This window comes from Eurosta solidaginis, chromosome 5 (genome assembly GCF_040869045.1).
Source record: "Eurosta solidaginis isolate ZX-2024a chromosome 5, ASM4086904v1, whole genome shotgun sequence".
In the NCBI taxonomy this organism is placed as follows: domain Eukaryota; kingdom Metazoa; phylum Arthropoda; class Insecta; order Diptera; family Tephritidae; genus Eurosta; species Eurosta solidaginis.
In genome coordinates this window covers 23,983,883-24,006,197 of record NC_090323.1, presented here as the reverse complement: position 1 = coordinate 24,006,197, position 22,315 = coordinate 23,983,883, and the positions used below count along the sequence as shown (strand labels likewise).

At 36.8% G+C, this 22,315-nt stretch overlaps 1 pseudogene; it reads right to left on the bottom strand.

Annotated features, from left to right (window-relative positions):
- Positions 1 to 397: 397 nt before the first annotated feature.
- Positions 398 to 20,858, bottom strand: LOC137254132 (solute carrier family 22 member 4-like; annotated as a pseudogene).
- Positions 20,859 to 22,315: the final 1,457 nt, after the last annotated feature.

Below are 22,315 nucleotides of genomic sequence, written 5' to 3'. Positions count from 1 at the left end.
TTTTCGACCATGTCCCTACTGTAACGAATTTTGGGGGATTCCGATTATTTTGAACCTTCTACTAACGTTCGAATACCTGAACTGTCGAATAAATAAATCCAATATTCAATATTGCAAAACGGTCTTTATTTAGACTACTTTGGGAGTAGTACTTCACAATAACAATAATACTTCACTAATAGCATGTTTAAATCAAACTGATTACTGATTCCTTAGCTTGCGCTGCTTTTATACTCTCGGTTACCTCGTTCGCCCATTTCTACTAGGGTCTAGACGTTTCACAAACATGCCTTCTAGAACAGTTGTATCTCATGCTTGGTTATTTAGCTATATATGTACATACACATATCTGTAGTTTATGTTTTTCTTCTAGCCATATTCTTAGCTGCCGCCTACTTCAAGCTGCTGGTTGTGTGTACGGAATATTCTTCGTTCCCTTGTACATAAGTGTAGCTGCTTGCTTTTTGTTGTTGTTGTGATTATTTACTAACATCACAGTGATGCTAATATTCGTCGCAATACATTTGAAAAATGATGTTCCCCTTATCCTTATCTTCCTTACTTTCTCCCCTTATATCTTCCACTTTATCTCCTTTTTTCTGCCATTTTCTCGTGTCCAATTATTATCCCCGCTACCCGGCGTGTTGTTGATTAGTTATAGGCGTGTTATCGATGTTTTATGAAATAGGTTTCTTGCCGACAAATTATCGCTATTTTGTTAACGAGTTATAACGAACGATATTACACTTATAACGAGCCGATATGTTGCTGATGGCAAGCAAACAAAAAAACAAACAACAAACCGATAGCATACTGCTAACAAGCCAATAGCTCGTTGATAACAAACGGTAATACGGCAACAACAAATCGATAACAACAAATACAACACCGAAAACTCTTCGATAACAAACAGAGAGCAAATCATAAACAAGTCTATGCAGCTCTTTTATAACTGTTCAAAAATTATACTGAAATTACCTTAAAATGTTGCCGAAATGATTACGAAAAAGTCCCAAAATAGAAAGAAATGGTCTCGATATAGTCGCGAGGAACACCGAGATAGCCACGCAGATATCTGAACTGATCTCGAAGTAGTACATACATCGTTACGAAAGGTCCAGAATGGTACTAGAGTCATTCCAAAAATATCCCAAACCAGTACGACATTTTTGCGAAAATATACCCAACGTATGCCTTAAGGGTCCAGACATCGTTTTGAGTAGGTCCTCAACGAATCCCGAAGAAGACCAATAAATAATTCGGCAAACTTTTTTAAAATTGGTATACATAAACTCGAGAAGTAATAGTGTCTCCATTCTCGGATTGTACTAAACTGTAAATATCAATTGTATTTTTGCACACTATGGCCACATCTATTAACCTATTTCACTCTATGAGTCTATATATATGTATACTCCGGGGTACACTAGCCCCGAAGACGTTGAGTGGCCCGAAAATTGCTTCTACATTTCAAAAGTGGGTCTTTCTCTCCAATCTCTGAGCCATTCAAAAAATGTCATGGAAATCGGTTCATTCGTTATGCAGGAATTCAGTGACAAACACACACACATAAGATGGTTGTCCCTACTTTCATTGCCGCCCTTTACGCACTAAAATGTATACCAAACTTTACGCTCGACCTCAAGCAGCGTAACATCATATACAGAGATACGATAAAATTTTTTCTAAATCTGTGGTTTTGACTTCAGATATCTTCAATAATCGATTATAGTTTTCATGAGCCTGTTAAATAATGCACTGACCTGTTTACACTAAGCCCGGGTAATTATAAAACTGGTCTTTAATTAACTTCAATAGGTTAAATAATTCTGTTTAGGCAGGATGCCTAACTTTTCCGCATCTGATTGCGATCCCCCCAATGCAACTCTGTCTCTTTTAACCCCCAGTCACCATTTCAGCTCACCTGTGCGCTACATTGCCAGCTGTAAAAACGTATGTGATCGATGACATAGATTTAAAAAGCACAGGAAAGCAAATTAGCATGAGTATCATAATCTGAAAGCGCCCGAATTCACCCAATCTTATAAATATGGCATCCAATGTAGATTCTTTTTGGCTTTGTGTGACAGCAGGTGGAGGAACTTCCGGATTTTGCGCGACATGTTTTAACGTTTGCATATTACCGTTGATATCAAGTGTACTTAAATGAGTTTGAAGAAAGCAAAATAAAAGTGTTTGAAGAAAGATGCGGCTCTTCGACGCACCGTTCACCAGCTGTTATAAAATTCGAATGCTTAAGTGGCACATGTCGATGAATAAGTTTAGCTTGTGGGAGTGTAATTTTATTTTAATCAATACAGGGGCGGTTGATAAGTTTTGCAGCTGCAGCTTACTTGCAGAACGGCAGGTTATCTTTTTAACTCAAAGTAAGCTTCTCATGAGGGGTAAAAACTCATAATTATTTTAAGAAATTTTAAAACCAACTCTGAGATAAAAAGTTTTGTATGTGTGCTTTAGTAAATTAAAAATTCCCACCATCAGGGTAAAGGAATGAGCCGGTTTAAAATGACATGCTGGTTTCGGTTTTACAAAGCATATAGGCTTCTATTTAGCGAACGGGAGGGCGTCATATCAACGTAGCGTGCTCGAAAATCTTTTAGAATGTTTTCTATGTGACGAGCCTTGCTTATTTCATCTCGAAAAGATTTTTGAGCTTACAGCGCCATCTAAAGTGATAGGAAAGCCGTAGATCCATCGTGACCAGCTAATGACCTCATATTCGGATTGTATTCGTCCGAATCGCTAAAGGATGTATTCAGAGTCGAAGCAAGAAACGTAACAGCCTCAAACAGGTTTTAAAAAAAATTTAAATGGTTCCGATCCACGTTTTTCAAAACGAAACGGTTCCGCTTTTTGATTTTTGAAAACTCAACGGATTTGAAGGTTTCACTTGGTTCTTTTTTTTAATTTAACCGTTTTCGAACGGTGAAAGTTTCGTTTTGAAAACTGAACGGATTTGAACGCCTTCGGTTTCAAAAAATAAATTGTTTTAAACCGTCGCAGCTACAGTTAGAGCTATATAGGCTTTGAGAAATTAAACAATGTCATTTACTTTGAAATATGAAACGGGCTAAAATGTTTACGGGTTTGCTTCGGATTTGAAAGATGAAACCGATTTAAACGGTTATGGCTAATATCAAAAACGTAGAACGGTCCTAAAAACATAGGATCATGGTTTTTTTTTTGATAAGGACGAAATTCATGTGACAATAACCATTCGTCTTGCCGTCGTATGAACCGAAATAGCATCACTGAAGGCAGTGCTCCTTCTTTTGAAACAAAATGTGAGTAGAACACTAACAATTTCAAAAAAAACCTTGGCCTCAAACTTGTCGGCGCTATATCTCATATCTCGTACAAGTTTTTATACCCAGCTGTACATGTACACAGGGTATTTTAACTTTGATTGGATAATGATTGGTTGTACAAGTATAAAGGAGTCGAGATAGATATAGAGTTCCGTATAATTACAAATAATCAGTATCAAAAAAAAAACCAATTTTTTGATTAAGCCATGTCCGTCCGTCTGTCCTTGCATGTACACGATAACTTGAGCAAATATTGAGATATCTTCACCAAATTCGGTATACGGGCTTATCTGGACCCAGAATAGATTAGTATTGGAAATAAGCGATAACAACGCCCACTTTTTCGACATCGAAATATTATAAAAATGGAAAAAATTAGATAATTCAAAAACGAATACCGCTAATCAAATGAAATTTAACAAGCCGGAATTTTGACAAGCCGTAAATCAAAAGCCGTTAAAGATATTACATTGAAATTTGGCTGAGACATAACCTTTGCCAAATTATATATACTGAGTGAATATAATCGAAATCGGTTAAAACCCACACCCCTTTTCCTAAAGATCTTCACCTTAACAAAGTTTGCAATAACTCTATGGTATTTAACTACATTGACTGATATTCTACCTCAGTAGTGGTATGGTTCAGCTAAAAACAAAACTTATTACAGCCTCATTCTGTTTGGCGAACGATACGCTCAACGAACGATACCTGCTTGGACGATATCGTGTGCTCATAGTATTCTAAATTTTACGTTGCCGTTTATCGTGTAGCTTTACGTCGTTCGTCAACTACACGATAGTAAGTGTCTAACTTGCAAATATGTGCACATGTGTTTTGTTTTGTAAGTGAAATAAAATAATAAATATAATAAAAATGTATCAAGCTATTGCTCTATTATTTGCGCCATATACCGGTGCTCCTCTGGCCAGATCCACATTTGCTTACAGCTCATGAACAAGCACGAGGAATTGGGCGCTTGTGGTCTTTTTTGAATCTTCTAATATAAAATACAAGTTTTTTTATACAATAATAACTAATTAATTAATAATACGCACTTTTTTGTTAGTGGCGCTCATTTTCAACCAAAACGATAGGTGAATTGTTTGTTTTTGACACTTTGTGTTCGTATTGGTAGCACCTTCTCGTGATACAGAATACCAATCGAGCACTTTCGTTGCGTAACAGTCAGCTGTTATCGTTTTGTCTATCGCATTGCAATTCATAATACGAATACACGAACGATGATCGTTTTGGAGACGATATCGTCAAACAGAATGAGGCAGTTAAACAAATTTTGAAAATGAGCGTAATGCGTCCCTTTTTTTGATATTCTTCACAAAATACTTTTAATGCCGTAAGTTGAACAAAAATCTCCAAATCCTAACGAAATTTGACATAAACATTTTTTTTCATAGCTACAACTGTTGAACTGCATTTCTACACGCTCGAGTTCATTACTGATAGCCTCTGTGTATTCTTTTCGCTTCTTTTGAACGAAAATGAGTTTAGAATAGAACCATATACATAAGTATTATTGTGCAGCCTTATAACACTATTAATCACACAAGGCAAACAACAAAAGCGTTCTAAGTACACAGCTGGGTATGTAATGTTCGGTTTCACCCGAATTTAGCCTTTCTTACTTGTTGTTATTATTATTGTTATTAGCCGAGTATCACCTTGGAATAAAGTACTTAGTATTTAATCGATACCATCACAATTTCTCTGTAATTTGCCTCCAGTCAGACAGCTTACAATTAAAATATGCAAATCACAACCAGATGCAATCATAGTAAAGTCATATATATGACGGGGATTTACATTTCTAATAAGATTGAGCTGCTGGGAACATGGAATGAGCAAATCATTCATTAGTTACTGTTGTTATTGTCCGGATTGATAGCCACATTACCTTTACCTGACGATTATTTTCCTTTCATCTTAGCTCCCAAATATACTAAATATTTCATATTCATGAATGGTATAAAAAATAAATAAAGTTTGTGCCTTAAGTCTATCGTTTCACTTGACGTTACAATGGCATGATTTTAATCTAGGTTTCCTTGTATATTTGAATACTCACGACTATCTCGCAAACGGCTCCAGCGTTGTGACTGAAATTTGGAACAAAGATATTTGCTGCTGCAGCTGAAGATGTGTTTATAAAGTTGCCACCTATTTTAATACCACCTAACCTTATAATATTTCTGTCTTTGCCAAAGTAATTTGATGTAGTCATTATTATTCGAAATGGGATTTATCCATTTATATTAAATATAATTTAAGTAACATGCTACTTTCTTAGCTCTCGTAATTCCGTGTTCCTACTTATTTACAAGATTGCCACGTATTTGAATCCTTTTTAAATTAAATGAGATATTCCAAAATGGGTATGAAAGGAAAAGTATTTAATGTAGTATTCACCCCAAATATTTTTGAAGGTAAACATCTTGGGAAAGGAAAAAAAGCTAAGAAAAGGAAAGCAAAAACGAAAAGGAGGGGAGAGGAAAGTCAAAACCGAAACCGGAACCAAAACCAGATTGTCTTATCAATTTGATATCGAAGTGTTGAAGGTTTGTTTTCGATGAGTTATCAGTTTGTTATTGATGTGTTATCGACGAAGTATTGACGAGTATCGATTTGTTATCGAAGTGTTTTAAATTGTTTTACACAACAAACGTAATCAATGAGTTACTGATATATGATCGACGACTTATCGTTTTTTTATCGAAAAATTGTTGCTTTACTATCGAAAATTTATCGACAGTTTATCGATTTCTTATCAAAAAGATATCAATATGTTATTAATATACCAACGAAAAGTTATGGATTATATATCAAAAAGTTATCGATATGTTATCAAACGATAACGGGTTGTTATTGATTTGTTATCAGAGTGTTAGATCCCAGTGCCATCGTTGTATTATAGAAAAATTATCGATTTTTTTGAAAAATTTATCGATTTAATATCGATGTTTTGACTGTTGAAATCTTGATATCGGCATATTATCGACGGCTCATCTGTTTGTTATGAATTATATACCGATAAAACTTCACTATAAAACCCATGGCACATTTGTAACTCGGCTATAGCAAGCCGATAAGGAAGCAATAACAACCCCGTGACCCAGCGATAATAAGTAGATAACAAACCGGTAACTCGACGATAAAAATTAGCCCGAAATTATTTGTTTGTGGTAAAGTTGCCTCTGTTGTGGTTTAACTTCAACTCCTGGGTGAGCTCTAGTTAACTTAAAAACACTAGTATTTTAGACTTGCAGCTCTAGGCTTTTTTTAATTTTAAGTAGGGTTGCCACTTTACCTAAAAGGGGTTATGAAGATTAGCCATGAGTAGCATAACGGGAGCCCTAAAACTACCCCAATAGCAGCATTGCATGCCGTGCAGAATGGTCTGCAGACCTAAAGGCCAAAAATATAGCGTGAGCAAATGCAACAAAGCTCAGGACAGCTTGAGTGCAGGCAATATGGCCATAGAAGTATAGCGGCATCTAATATTGGTATAATATGGTACCGCGCCTGAGCCTCGAAAGATGCCTGGGGGTCACAATGAGCCCAAGGGTTGGCGCAAGGGTGGGGAAATTACAAAAAAGTTCATACCAATGGTCCCAAACTAATGGAAGGGGTCGGGTCTGCTGTTTATTGTGTCGATCCAGAAACAGGTAGATTACTGCAGTGTCTTTCAAGTGTATATTGCAGTCCTGAAGAAGGCAGCAAATGCTCTAGAGGAAGCGTGATTAAGCTGCACTTGCGTCAATATAAAGATATATTGATAGTAAGGCGGCGATCAAGGAAATAATCTCACACAGTACTTCATCCGGAAGTGTACTGGAATGCAAATAAGCATTGGGGAGACTTCTCTCATGCCGGACCATGCATCTGTGCTGGGTTTCCGGCCATGATGGGATAGAAGATGACAAAAAGGCCGATGTGTTGGCAAAGGAGATTGAACCACTCAATGAATTGACGGTAGACGTCCCAATTCGTTTGGAAATAAGACAGGAGTTGCATATGATCCATCAAGCAGTACAAAAACGCGGTGCTGCAAAATTTCTAAGATCATGTGTAAATCCGTCACAAAGTTGCTTATATCTCTAAACAGAGAAGACTTAGGGCTCACGATTGGCATGCTAACCGGACCCTGCCTTTTGGCGTCACGTGCTTATAAGTTGGGCCTCGTCAGTAAGAGCGGATGTAGGAATTGCGAGCTGCAGGAAGACACGGCTGAGCATGTTCTGTGTTCGTGCGCTAGCGAGGTCAAGGCTCCAGCTACAAGGGGAGACAGAGCTGCCAGATCTCGAGGCAGCAATTATGCTGGGTCTTAGAAAACTTTTAGTATTTGCCAAAAGGACTGGGTTATTTGATAACGTAAGTCCTGCTACCTAATTGAGGTTTTTATGTTTGCTCGTCAAACAAATTCTGGTAACACTATGGACTCATTCAGTCTATGTGAGGTCTTTATTGATCGGCCAGTTCAACCTAACCTACCACACACCCTTATCACATTTTATCTTTTGTATCTATGCTGTTTAGTTAAAATTTTATAAACAGGCAACCCTCTACGTGCTAAGCTCTCTTACATTGGCATTATGGATGATGTTACAAGATTGCCACCTGACATTAATTTTACATTTGTATATTTATGTATCACCCTGTTAAGTAAAATAAATAATAATACTAAAATTCCAGAGATAGAGGTGAAAATACATATATTATTAACAAACCAACGAGCATAACAATAAAAAAATGTAAATAAAATAATAAAATAAAATGCTTTTATCGCGTTTTTGTTCCATTAAACAATTACAGGTGTAATAACATCGTAACGTCAAATAATATCGAGAACTTTCAGTTGCTCGTTTTTGTTTGTTGTTGTAGTTAATAACGGTAGAATAGCTGCTAAAACTATAACTATTTACTTATTTTATCTTTAAGCTGCGGTTAGAAGCGTGTTCACGTGTTTTTCACATTAAATTACAAATAATATACTTCCCTCAGCTGCATACAAACATACATACTACATACACACGTACATATGTAAATTGAATCCGTACTGCAGACTAATATATTCTGTAACTGGATTAATTAAAAAAGAATCAATCTGACTTTTATTAGAAACATACATACATACATATAACTTACATACAACATAACTACAATTGATTTTACAATACTTTTCATTCATGAAATATAAGTACAAACGAGGTTCGATTGTTAAGTACGAAGATGCGACTCGCATCTACATAACTACCAGATAGATTAAGCTTTTACTATTTTAAAATGACACTGACAGTGTCCACCCTTAATATATCAACTAACCGGCTAAGGTGTTCACTAATCTCCAAATCTCAGGAGCTAACAAACGAAACGTCAATATCATAAACAATAAACATACGTTATCGATGTAGATGTTCCTTTCCCGAATTCTGGGCAATATACACTATCCTACTCTTGCAAAAGAAGAAAGCACATTACCAATCGAGACACAAGTCACCCAGGCCCAACTACGTTCTGGACACTGTAACAGGTCCAACTCTTACTTGTCTAGAATCAACCCCCACATACGTAATGTATGTCCTTCATGCGATGTGTCCCCACATGACACCAACCAACTTTTTAATTGTAATATGGAACCTACGCTTTTATCACCAACTTCCCTATGGTCCACCCCTGTTAAAACTGCTAGTTTTTTTTGGACTCCCCTTAGACCATTTTGATGACAATTTGTGAGTGGTCGCACATATTGAATTGGACGAAGCACTGTTAACACAACAACAAGCACCATTAAGGTACTAATTTTGACATCTTTAAAGATATCTAGTGACATTAATTCAAGATCGCAAACATTGCAGTCTGATATATTAGAAAAGATCAAGGCTTCGCTCAGATCATTTAATTTTACAAATGTTGTATCATAATTGCCAACACTCTCATAAAAAGGACCAATCCCCTGCTGGTAAAGTGACCTAGAATATTCACGTGCTAAGCTAGTCACGCTGAATCCGCTACGTACTGAATCACTATCCCGCAAAGGACGATCATCATTGATAATACTTTTGGAAAAGTTACCAAACGTAAAAAAAAACCATTATTGTTCCAAATAAGAGAATCAGATTAAAGCAGGACGTGAACTCTCTTACTCACGCCATTTCACAGTGATATACTACGGCTAAAAAACTTATCGGAATGCACCCTTTTCTACAGAACTTATTGGCCTATTCTCGTTGAGTATTACGTGTTATCAACAAGAACTTACGGTTTTACTATTATTAGGTATTATTAGGACGGTATTTTTGGTTTCAGGAAACAAAAGCGCTAAAGCACCACTGGTGACAGCACAAGTGGCAAATAATATCGCTGGAGCGCTTGCATGGTATTTGGCCTTTGAAAGAATAATATTTAAAAAATAATTTCTTTTTATAGTAACAACTTACTAATAATTTGTTTGTGGCGCCAACATTGATCCAACACGTCCCATCATCGAACAAAAGTTCAGCAAACTGTTTCGCACACTGGTGGGAAATATTTCCGAAGTGTAGAAATAGATTGTTTGAAAAGATGCCATTAATTTACCTATTAAGAAAAATGCTAACCGCCAAGCAAAAGCACCTGTAGGAAGAAAAAATTTTTGTAAAATGACTGAGAAATAAAAATTCTTGGCAACTCTGTTGAAAATAATTATTTCAGGAGGTTTCTCTTCCCATCTTCGTGATCTAATTAGGCGACTGCTGTGCTGTGGGGTGTAGAGTGGGTCCTTGTGTTCAAGTCCCGTATCAGGAAGTGGCGGCCATATTACGTTTGCTAACTAGCTAATGAATTGGTTGCGCTTTGGCGATTAATGTCACTACTTTCACAAGCCTCTTCTCCAAACCAATTATAATAGAAAGCGAGAGAGAACCGGCCAATTTGGTCATATAGCAACAGCGACGCATATAATTTTGTCTAAAGAATGTCTATATCGGTGTTTACCACTGCCCTATAAGCTTTTCTCTTCGCACACCTGTCTAAAAGCCCATCACAAAGGCCTTTGATATCATGCCTATAAGCTTTTCTCTTCGCACACCTGTCTAAAAGCCCATCACAAAGGCCTTTGAAATCATGCCTGTTGTTGTTCATGCTTACTTTAACCTGCCAACATCAAGAGAAGGTGAGCAGGTACTGAGCGCTCTTCCCAATTGTGGTGTTAGGGCTGATCGACTAGTTGACAAGTTACCATAATGAATACCGTAACCACTGCCTTAGCTCGAAAGCTGGAAGAAATTCCCGTAATCTACTGCCACTATTAAGCGAACAAAAAATGAGCGATTCTGTGAACGTGCGAAACACTCGTTGTTCTTGTCGGGATCTCGATGGAAAAATGTTATTTCCCCGTTCTTAGAAGTTAGCCTGCAAGTTAACCCCGAACCTAGAAATCCTTTTATTTCCTTTCTTATTTTTAACCATTGTATTTAAAAGCCGTAAAAAAGAAATAAAAAGAGCCTGGGAAATCTCTACAGATAAAAGTGTGCGGATCTTTTTGACGCGCTGAATATGAGTCACCCATCAAAATTGATTATTAATAGATCTTGGTCCAACCGTAAACTTAAAAAACGGATATAAATCAGTGCCGCCTTGAACGAGGTGGGTTAGCACCGGTCCTCGACTCGTTATTTAAATCCTGGCACTCAGGCAGAAATAACAGCCATGAAAGAGGCTGCTCGATGGCTACTATCTAAGAATCTCACGTCCGTCACAATTTACTGTGACTCAAGCTATCAACACTCTAATCATTTCCTCAAAAGTAGCAATAGATTGAATACTGTCGCTAAACGAACCAGCTCCTCGGTGCACACAATATAGTGTCACAGTGGTGTACCGGGGAATTGTTTTGCCGATGAACTAGGGAGAAAAGCCACTAAACAGAATAAGACAGAACGGACGCTACTTCTTCCTCCTCTTACCTCGGGCAATCATTTTATCTTGTCTGTATTTACCGAAAAAGATGGGCATTGGAACCCACTTGTGGGATGTCCCGACAAACTTTGCCGCGCAAAAATGAGAACCGAACTAGGATCCTTATCAATCTCAAGTGTCCCTCAATTGTCCCTCCTTTGGCTCATTACTCTATGGGAGTATACAGTGAACGCACGCGCATGCCAACGAAAGTCATATGTAGAAGCTGTAGCGATGAGGCGGATATAGATAAGTTTTGAACATTTTCCCTGCAGATGCCCGGCTCTAGCTAGGACATGCATGGAATGTCTGTACAAGCACTTCATCGGCTGCTTAACAAAGCATGGCTCTGCTGAAATTGAAGGCATCCTACGCTACCTTAAATGGAATAATTGTTCCAATTTTTATACTCAGCGTGCTTTGCACACAGAGTATATTAACTTTGAATGGATAACGGTTGGTTGTAGATGTATGAAGGAATCGAGATAGATATAGACTTCTATATATCAAAATCATCAGTATCGAAAAAAAATGTGATTGAGCCATGTCCGTCCGTACGCCCGTTAACACGATAACTTGAGTAAATATTGAGATATCTTCACCAAATTTGGTACACGAGCTTATCAGAATAGATTGGTATTGAAAATGAGCGAAATCGGATAATAACCACGCCCACTTTTTATATATATAACATTTTGGAAAACACAAAAAACCTGATTATTTAGTAAATAATACACCTAGAATGTTGAAATTTGACATGTGGACTGATATTGAGACTCCTGGTAAAAATTTAAAAATTTTTTTTAAATGGGCGTGGCACCTCCCACTTGTGATAAAATCAATTTTACAAATAATATGAATCATAAATCGTTAAACCTATCGTAATAAAATTCGGCAGAGAGGTTGCCTTTACTACAAGGAATGCTTTGAAGAAAAATTAACGAAATCGGTTAAGGACCACGCCCACTTTTATATAAAAGATTTTTAAAAGGGGCGTGGACGAATAAAATAAGCTATATCTTTGCAAAAGAAAGTATTTCATTTCCCAAGTGGATTTATAACAATAAATAGGAAAATCTTCAAATTTAAAAAAATGGGCATGGCATTTTATGATTAAGCAATTTTCTATATTTCGGGAGCCATAACTCGAAGAATAATTAACGGATCGTAACAAAATTGGGTACACAAATTTTCCCTATAGCAGGAAATATTTCTAGAAAAAATGGACGAGATCGGTTAAAGACCACGCCCACTTTTATATAAAAGATTTTTAAAAGGGTCGTAGACGAAAATAATAAGCTATATCTTAGCGAAAAAGAGCATGGTAACAATAGAATTTTACTTTCTAAATTGAATTATAACATTAAATTGGAGAACACTAAAATCTTTTTAAATGGGTGTGGCACCGCCCCTTTTATGACTAAGCAATTTTCTATGTTTCGGGAGCCATAACTCGAAGAAAAATTAAGGGATCGTAATGAAATTGTGTACACATATTTTCCTTATAGCAGAAAATATTTCTAGTAAAAATGGACGGGATCGGTTAAAGACCACGGCAACTTAGATATAAAACAAATTCAAAAGGGGCGTAGACTAGAATAATAAGCTATAACTAAGCAAAAAATAGTTTTGAATCAATGATATTTCACTTACCAAGTTTTATTGTAAGCGGAAATTGGGAGACATTTTTTTTAAACGGGCGGTGCCACGTGTTATGTAGAAAAGTAATTTATCTGAAATGAAATGTGCAGTTGACGCTTACGCTGAGTATATAATGTTACGTTACACCCGAACTTGGACACCCTTACTTGTTTTTATTTAAAGGAGGAATGGCATAAGCGCATTCAGTGGTTTCACATTGCGCCAGCAGGCCCTAGTGCACCCCATGGGCTTGCTAGGGGCAGCCACTATAACCTAACGCAACCTCGGGAAACCGAAATCGGACTCACCGCGTCAAAATGGATTTTTTTTTGTACGGCAGGATTTCCCAGTAGCGCATTCCTTTTCATATTCCAAGATTCTTACATTCAGCTAACGGCTTGTCTACAGAGGATCTGACTTCATAAAAAGAAGTAACAGACAGTAACCAGACTTCCTACGTTATTTGGTGCACATAAAGACTTACCCTTCGGTAGTAGCGCCGTCACCAAACATGACAATCCACTCAACAACATCGTACCAAACATCGTATACCTTCTTCCCATAGTATGCATAGTAAAGTAGGGGAGGACAAATCCGGGGAATTCGACAAGTTTTACAAAAATGAAATTATTATATTTATCGCCATCCAATAGAACTGCATTCATATTTATTCCAAAGAAGATCAGCGTATTTTTCTAGCATCTTCCTCTTTACTCTGGCTCAATAGCCAACGTACGCTCTCTGGCAGTAACCAAATGTAGGCTACAATTATAGCGGATGGTAAATAAAGGATGCGTAAGATAAGACGCCAGTTTTGATAATATTCAGCCACCAATCCTAGTAAAACATAGAGCAGGGTAATGAAAGTACAGATACCGACACGATGTTTGGGACTCACAAATTCAATAGCCAATATAAAGCAAATAGGATAGGTGGGACTCGTTACGATGTTATCCAACAGTTCAAAGGCAAGAAACCAATTGTAGTTGGGTGCAAAAGAGTGTGAAACACCGGAGACTACGCCTAAGAAACCGCAAATTACGATCGCTGTGCGACGGCCGTAACTGTGGAATTGATTAAAACAAATATACGATTTAATTGTTGAATAAATGTGTGACTTTATTACTTACCGATCAGACACGAAACCGAGCAAAAGCATACCAATAAATTGTCCTAGATTACCTATAGTGCCCACCATAGTCAACTTCCACTCATCCTCGCAGTAAATGCCAAACTATGTGCATAAAAAGAGGGTTAATTAGTATCCGAAATGCAGCGTTTATGCTCAAAGATATCCGCAAACCTCATTCGCAATCGCGACCTCCTTATTACGAAATTTAAAATTGTTGTCCGCACATCTTTCCTCTTTTGCGATATCGAAATTTTGCTCCAAGCAAAGTCCCTGCGATGCATCGCTCGCCAACGCTGCGTACGTTTGGTTGGTAGTGAAATGACCCACGAAGCGATAACATTGGTCTAAATCGCCGCTTTGAGTTGGAATGCTGAATCGTGTCCAAGGCTCTTCATAGCCGCTTGAAGCTGTGTCACATTCTGTAATGTTACATCTGTTGGCATACGAAAAATTTAAACTTTTAAAAGTGTTTAAGAGTGTTGTTAGAAGATATATTCTCAAGACTAAGAGCATTGCGATATCGAAAAAACCGCCTTCACTTCGTATACCCTGCGCCTAGGTTTGAAACCAAAAAGAGCATAGTATTCCTACTTTTGACTAACTGAATCTGTCTTTTGAAAACTTTGCCTGCATCGAAATGTGATTGGCCGAAAGTCGGCAGCGTAATGTCAACGACGTGGATGCCTAACTGTATTACCATCTGCATTATTGAAATATTGAATGTGGGCGGTCGTTAGTGTCAAATAGAATAGGCTACCTTGTGACTGAAATTCCACAGACGCTTATGGAGTGAAAAAGGCAGAGGCATTTCGTGTTTGACTCCATGTAATACACTTTAGACAAGCCAATGACGACCGCTATGTAACATTCCCCTGCCTCAAACGATTCCTCGCCTTGGAAATTTGGACAAGTTTTCAGTATTATGACTTCCGTTATGAGGCTTAAAAAAGCTGCATTCGTGAACTTGCAGTACTTTAGTTCCTCATTTGAGCATCACAAGCAATGCGGAGGTCAGGGAAGGAGCTCTCTGTAAATACTCGGAGACTGCTCCATTTGGAGTTTTTCAAAGTCGACGTAGAGTCGACGGTTTGAGGCAAGGGAGATGTTGTTGTTATTGTAATAAATACTCAATGGCGACCTCCGTGGTGTAATGGTAGCATGCTTCGCCTACCACACCGAAGATCCTGGGTCCCCGCCCTGGGCAAAACAAAATCAAAATTTTAGAAATAAGGCTTTTCAATTAGAAAAAACATTTTTGAAGCGGAGTCGCCCCTCGGCAGTATTTGGCAAGCACTCCGAGTGTATTTCTGCCATGAAAAGTTCTCAGTGAAAACTCATCTGCCTTGCCGTTGTTCGGTGCCATCCCACCAATTTGTAGGAAAGAAAAAAAAAGAAGCAAGACGCAAATTGGAAGAGAAGCTCGGCCTAAAACCTCTTCTGAGTTTATCGCGCCGTACATATATTTATTTTTTTTAATAAATACTCAGCGGAGATTTTGGGGAGTGTAAGATAACCCGACATAGTTCTGCTCAGGCATGCTTAACGAACGAAACGATATCATTTCGTTACGATAATCAACGCTAATAAACGAAACGAAGTCACTTCGTTTCGTTTATTAACGCTAAGATCGTCAAATTAACGTTAATTTGTCGTTCTTAACGTTAATAAACGAAACGAAATGACTTCGTTTCGTTTATTAACGTTGATTATCGTAACGAAATGATATCGTTTCGTTCGTTAAGCATGCCTGGTTCTGCTAAGCATCTGGGTGATATTTTCCAGAGCAAGATGTGACATGAAGTTATTTGAGTTTGATAAAGAAATAGGAGGTGACGTGAACTAGAAGACTTAAAGTGCTCATGTCAGCTTTTGCTCATCAGGCAAGTACCTTAAGGTTCTATTTTTTGATTATGTGATCTATCCATTATGGATGCCAATTTAAGGTCGTGTAGGAAGTTATCATCCAATATTCTTTCGGGATCATTGTGCGGTCTTCAGGGGCCTTATTCTGTATCTAATTAAAATTTTATTATAGTGATTATAGTAAAAAAGTGAAATTTTAACTTACACTTTTTTTATTGATACCTAAAGGGCTAATTAAACTTCCTTAGCCGTAACCCCATAGTCGTAACCATACCCATATCCATAACCATCTCCTAAAAATCGTGAAAATTTCATAAAAATGAAGAAAACGCAAAAAATTACAAACATATTCCACAAAAAAATAAGTCTCTTAGTCAACCAATTGGTTGGCTATGGTATGGTTATGGCGTTAGCGTTATGGTATGGCACCATTAATCGATTAAATTGATTACCATAAGGTAGGTTCGATCAGCTGTTTTATCTGGTTATGGTTATATGATTATAAGTCACCATTAATTGGCCCTTTACCTGTGTGCTACAGCAGCCGACGTAAATATATATGTCAAGGCAAATATTGCATTGAACATCATTGCAATGCCAACCAATAGACAAATAACACTGGTCGACGGCCAAAATTTACCAGAGACGCCGTTATGAAATTCGTATGTAAAACCACCCCCTGATTTCGAAAATCGAGTTCATTTTTGATTCTATGGTACCGCTTTTGAGATATTTGCAATTTACCGTTATTCGAAAAAACCAAAAAGATGGCTCCCTTTAATTACGTATATCTCACGAACGGGTCAAGCAATTGCAAATAAATTTACAGAATCGGAAAGACAAAATTTGCTATAAATGCATCATACATTGTTTTTTGCTCAACCATATAGTTTTCGAGATATTAGCTCATCATTTCAGATTTTTGTTTTTTTTTATGAAAAAATATGAAAAAAATTACTTTTTGCGAGGGCAGCATTCCAAAACCACAACTTTTTTTCCAAATATTTTTTATTTACGTAAAGCTCTGTTTAATTAGAAAAAAGATAAGCTATCATCGAAGAAAATCGATGCAAAACTACGTAAGTTATAAGCGATCAAATAAAAATACCCAGATTGCGCAACTTCAATGTATGTATATAATGTAGATATATGTTAAATATAGATATATGTTATATATATATTAAAGGTATAAAGTGCAAATGGGATATTATCCGGATAAACGAATAACAATGATAATACTTTTTCTTTAAATAAATCAAATAGTACTTTTAATACTCGAATTGTTTTATAGTAGGTAGAGTGGTTGCATCGAAAGGAAGAGTGGTTGGGTTCGAAACCTGCTGTAGGCATGTAGTTATAAACATGTATTTCCGTCACTTATGGGTAAGTATGCAGGTAGATTTTCAAAATTATAAGACACAGAAAATTTTTAAAGCCTAATTCAAAGCCAAATTTCAAAACCGTGATTTAGTAAAAAAAATAAAACGAGTAAAAGGACGCTAGAATTTGAGTGTAATAACGATCCAGATATGTTCTGTTTCATGTGTGGCCAATATACTATCATAAGGCGACGACGAGTGTTCTCAGATCATATCAAAACTTTATACTCCAAGTATTTTGGGATTGAGCCTAAAAATGCTGAAAAACCATGGACACCGAACACTTTGTGTACATCGTGTCGAGTAGAATTGATTCAGTCGGAATCCGGACAACAAATACAATTTGATACACCAATGATATGGAGAGAACCTACTTGCCATTCAACAGAGTGTTATATTTGTCAAACAAAAGTACTTGGCGTTGGAAGATCAAGAAGAGTAACCTATGCCAGCGTACCTACAGTGACATTACCAGTACTACATTCAACGGCAGTTGCGGATCCAGTTCCATTGTCAACAGTAACATTTGAGTGCGGGGAATCAAGTTGTACTGAATTTCGCATGGGAAAGGAGAGAAACGTTCTATCACAAGCACAACTTAATGATTGGATAAGAGATTTGGAACTATCCAAGGAAAAGGCCGAGATCCACACTTCTCGTATGCAACAATTTAAATTTGTATCATCCGATGTTAAGGTGATATATTGTAGAACTCGTCACGAACCATTTTCCAAACACTATACCAAGAAAGACAGTATATGCTACTGCAACGACATTCCTGGTTTATTCAAAGAGTTTGGTCAAACATATGATTCAAAAGAGTGGCGATTGTTCATAGACAGTAATAAACTGAGTTTAAAGGCTGTATTATTGCATATTGGTAACAAAAAGCCTTCTATCCCGCTAGCACATGCAGTAAATACAAAGGAAACCTACGAGGAAATGCAAAAACTACTCAAATTTATCAAATATGAAGAGCATGATTGGAAAATATGTTCTGATCTCAAAGTCGTTGCAATGCTATGCGGTCTACAAAGTGGCTACACCAAGCACTGCTGCTTCCTCTGCAAGTGGGATAGCCGAGCTCGTAAGGACCACTACGTCAGAAAGGATTGGCCGGAAAGAGTCGAGTTTACCGTTGGTGTGGATAACATCAAATCATACTTCCACACTTACACATCAAGCTCGGTCTCATTAAAAACTTTGTTAAGGCTTTGGACAAAGAAGGCGAAGCATTCGACTATTTGAAAACAATTTTTCCAGATATTTCTCAAGCCAAGATAAAGGAAGGTATTTTTGTCGGACCACAAATAAAAAAGTTGATCAACAATAATCAATTCAAAGGACTACTCTCATCAGTTGAGGCAGCAGCGTGGGAATGCTTTGAAAAGGTCGTGCAGGTCGAGCAGATAGTGAACGACTTAATCAATAATTATGCGAAAATGGGTAAATATTAAAGGCTTATTAAAATTAGTTTCCCAAAATTCTATAACTTGTTTACCTAACTAATATTTTCTTTCCAGGCGTAAATATGTCGTTAAAAATTCACTTTCTGCACTCACATTTGAGCTTTTTTCCGGCAAATCGTGGCGACGAAAGTGACGAACATGGCGAAAGGTTTCATCAGCAAATGAAATTAATTGAAAATCGATATCAAGGATTCTGGGACGTCGCAATGATGGGTGATTACTGCTGGTTTCTCATAAGAGAAACCGATCCTAAACTGAATAAGCGTCAAAGTCGAACACATAATTATTTCGACTACATAGTAAAATAAAATTAAGATATAGATTGTTAGAATATAGTACAAACATAAATAAATTAAAAAAAAAAAAGTTAAAAATATGGGTAATTTCATTCATAAATTGAACTTTTAACTAAATAGAAACAGAGCATACCTAGATATTTCACTCTTCTTTATACCATACATACGTTTTGAGGTATACGTTGAAATTGCGCAACCTGGGTATTTTTATTTGATCGCTTATAACTTACGTAGTTTTGCATCGATTTTCTTCGATGATAGCTTATCTTTTTTCTAATTAAACAGAGCTTTACGTAAATAAAAAATATTTGGAAAAAAGTTGTGGTTTTGGAATGCTGCCCTCGCAAAAAGTAATTTTTTTCATATTTTTTCATAAAAAAAAAACAAAAATCTGAAATGATGAGCTAATATCTCGAAAACTATATGGTTGAGCAAAAAACAATGTATGATGCATTTATAGCAAATTTTATCGTCTTTCCGATTCTGTAAACTTATTTGCAATTGATTCAAGGTTCGATTCGAGCTCAAGGCCAGAACAATAATTTTTTTCTAATGATAATTATTGTTATTTTTTTTTAATTTTTCTAAATTTGAAAAATTGTATTTTGTTTTTGGAATAGTAAGTAGAAAATTTTTCAGACAACCTGCCATAGCTGCGCAGATAGATCCATTTCAAAGGGTGCTAAGCCTTCATAATCAGGACGCTTTAGGCATGCTGTGCTAACCATTTAGCTATACAGCGGTGGTGTGTTTGACTGGCAAATCTGCTACTTCTATTCCTTTTTACCAACCATATTTATTCAGCGTTGCGCCATCTGGTGCAAATCACTGATAATGTTGGATTTTTGTTTATTGTCAATTACTTTGTTTGACATTCCCAAGTGCTCATGGTTTATTAACAATTGTTTTTGTTTTTATCGGCCTGTTGATAAATGATTCAAGGTTCGATTCGAGCTCAAGGCCAGAACAATAATTTTTTTCTAATGATAATTATTGTTATTTTTTTTTAATTTTTCTAAATTTGAAAAATTGTATTTTGTTTTTGGAATAGTAAGTAGAAAATTTTTCAGACAACCTGCCATAGCTGCGCAGATAGATCCATTTCGAAGGGTGCTAAGCCTTCATCATCAGTACGCTTTAGGCATGCAGTAGCAGATTTGCCAGTCAAACACACCACCGCTGTATAGCTAAATGGTTAGCACAGCATGCCTAAAGCGTCCTGATTATGAAGGCTTAGCACCCTTCGAAATGGATCTATCTGCGCAGCTATGGCAGGTTGTCTGAAAAATTTTCTACTTACTATTCCAAAAACAAAATACAATTTTTCAAATTTAGAAAAATTAAAAAAAAAATAACAATAATTATCATTAGAAAAAAATTATTGTTCTGGCCTTGAGCTCGAATCGAACCTTGAATCATTTATCAACAGGCCGATAAAAACAAAACAATTCTTATTTGCAATTGCTTGACCCGTTCGTGAGATATACGTAATTAAAGGGAGCCATCTTTTTGGTTTTTTCGAATAACGGTAAATTGCAAATATCTCAAAAACGGTACCATAGAATCAAAAATGAACTCAATTTTCGAAATCAGGGGGTGATTTTACATACGAAATTCATAACGGCGTTTCTGGTAAAGAAAAAAAGTTGAAATTCGTGGTCCAGTGTAATTATTTGAAAAGGACCAAATTGACCAATCTGCGCAAGTATTTCCGCTAAGTTGGCATTATTGTCCTTATGCTCTGTGATCTCGGTGGATTTGGCTTCTTTTTTAGCATGACAAGGATCTGCTGTCATTTTTGACTTAATTTTTAATTCACCTGCACGAATTTCTTAAAATTTTTTTGCTATTGTAGTTATTTTTCAACTAATATTTTTCAACGCAAACTTTTCTGTGGTAATTCCCTTACGACCTGTTTGGTATTCAGTTTTTTACACACTAAACTAGATATCTTCTTTAATTTGATTAACGCCCATTCAAATCAGCGTCGGGTGAGCTAATTAGCTTATATCCAGCTTCTCCGCCACTCAGTTAACTGATCATCACGGGGTTGGCGACATACCTTAGCAAATGTGATATCTAATACGGGTCGGTTCGTCTAATGTCATGGATACACTACAGTACTTAATACCGATAAACTAAGTACTTAGTCCGATCGCAATTTAATTGAGAGACTCTTCAGTACTGAAAACTAACAGCATGGCTACAATGGATACACACAAAAATATGTTGGTGTCAAAACCGCACTTTGTGGTGTTGTTCTATATAAAAACAAAATAGTTTAAATTTCATCCCCAAGAAGCGCTTAAAAAAACCATTCTAAAAATAGAACTCAAATTATAATAATAATAAAAACAAGTAAGGAAGGCTAAGTTCGGGTGTAACCGAACATTACATACTCAGCTGAGAGCTTTGGAGACAAAATATGGGAAAATCACCATTTAGGAAAGTGAACCTAGGGTAACCCTGGAATGCGTTTGTATGACATGGGTATTAAATGCAAGGTATTAAAGAATATTTTAAAAGGGAGTGGATCATAGTTCTATAGGTGGACGCCATTTCGGAATATCGCCATAAATGTGGACCAGGGGTGACTCTAGAATGTGTTTGTACGATATGGGTATCAAATGAAAGTTGTTAATGGGTATTTTAAAAGGGAGTGGGCACTAGTTCTATAGGTGGACGCCTTTTCGAGATATCGCCATAAAGGTGGACCAGAAGTGACTCTAGAATGTGTTTGTACGATATGGGTATCAAATGAAAGGTGTTAATGAGTATTTAAAAAGGGAGTGGGCCTTAATTCTATAGGTGGACGCCTTTTCGAGATATCGCCATAAAGGTGGACTAGGGGTGACTATAGAATGAGTTTGTACGATATGGGTATCAAATGAAAGGTGGTAATGAGTATTTTAAAGGGTGTGATCCTTAGTTCTACAGGTGGACGCCTTTTCGAGATATCGCCATAAAGGTTGACCACGGGTGACTCTAGAATCTCTTTGTACGATATGGGTATCAAATGAAAGGTGTTAATGAGTATTTTAAAAGGGAGTAGAGGCCTTAGTTCTATAGGTGGACGCCTTTTCGAGATATCGCCATAAAGGTGGACCAGAGGTGACTCTAGAATATGTTTGTACGATATGGGTATCAAATGAAATGTGTTAATGAGTATTTTAAAAGGGAGTGGGCCTTAGTTCTATAGGCGGACGCCATTTCGGGATATCGCCATAAAAGTGGACCAGGGGTGACTCTAGAA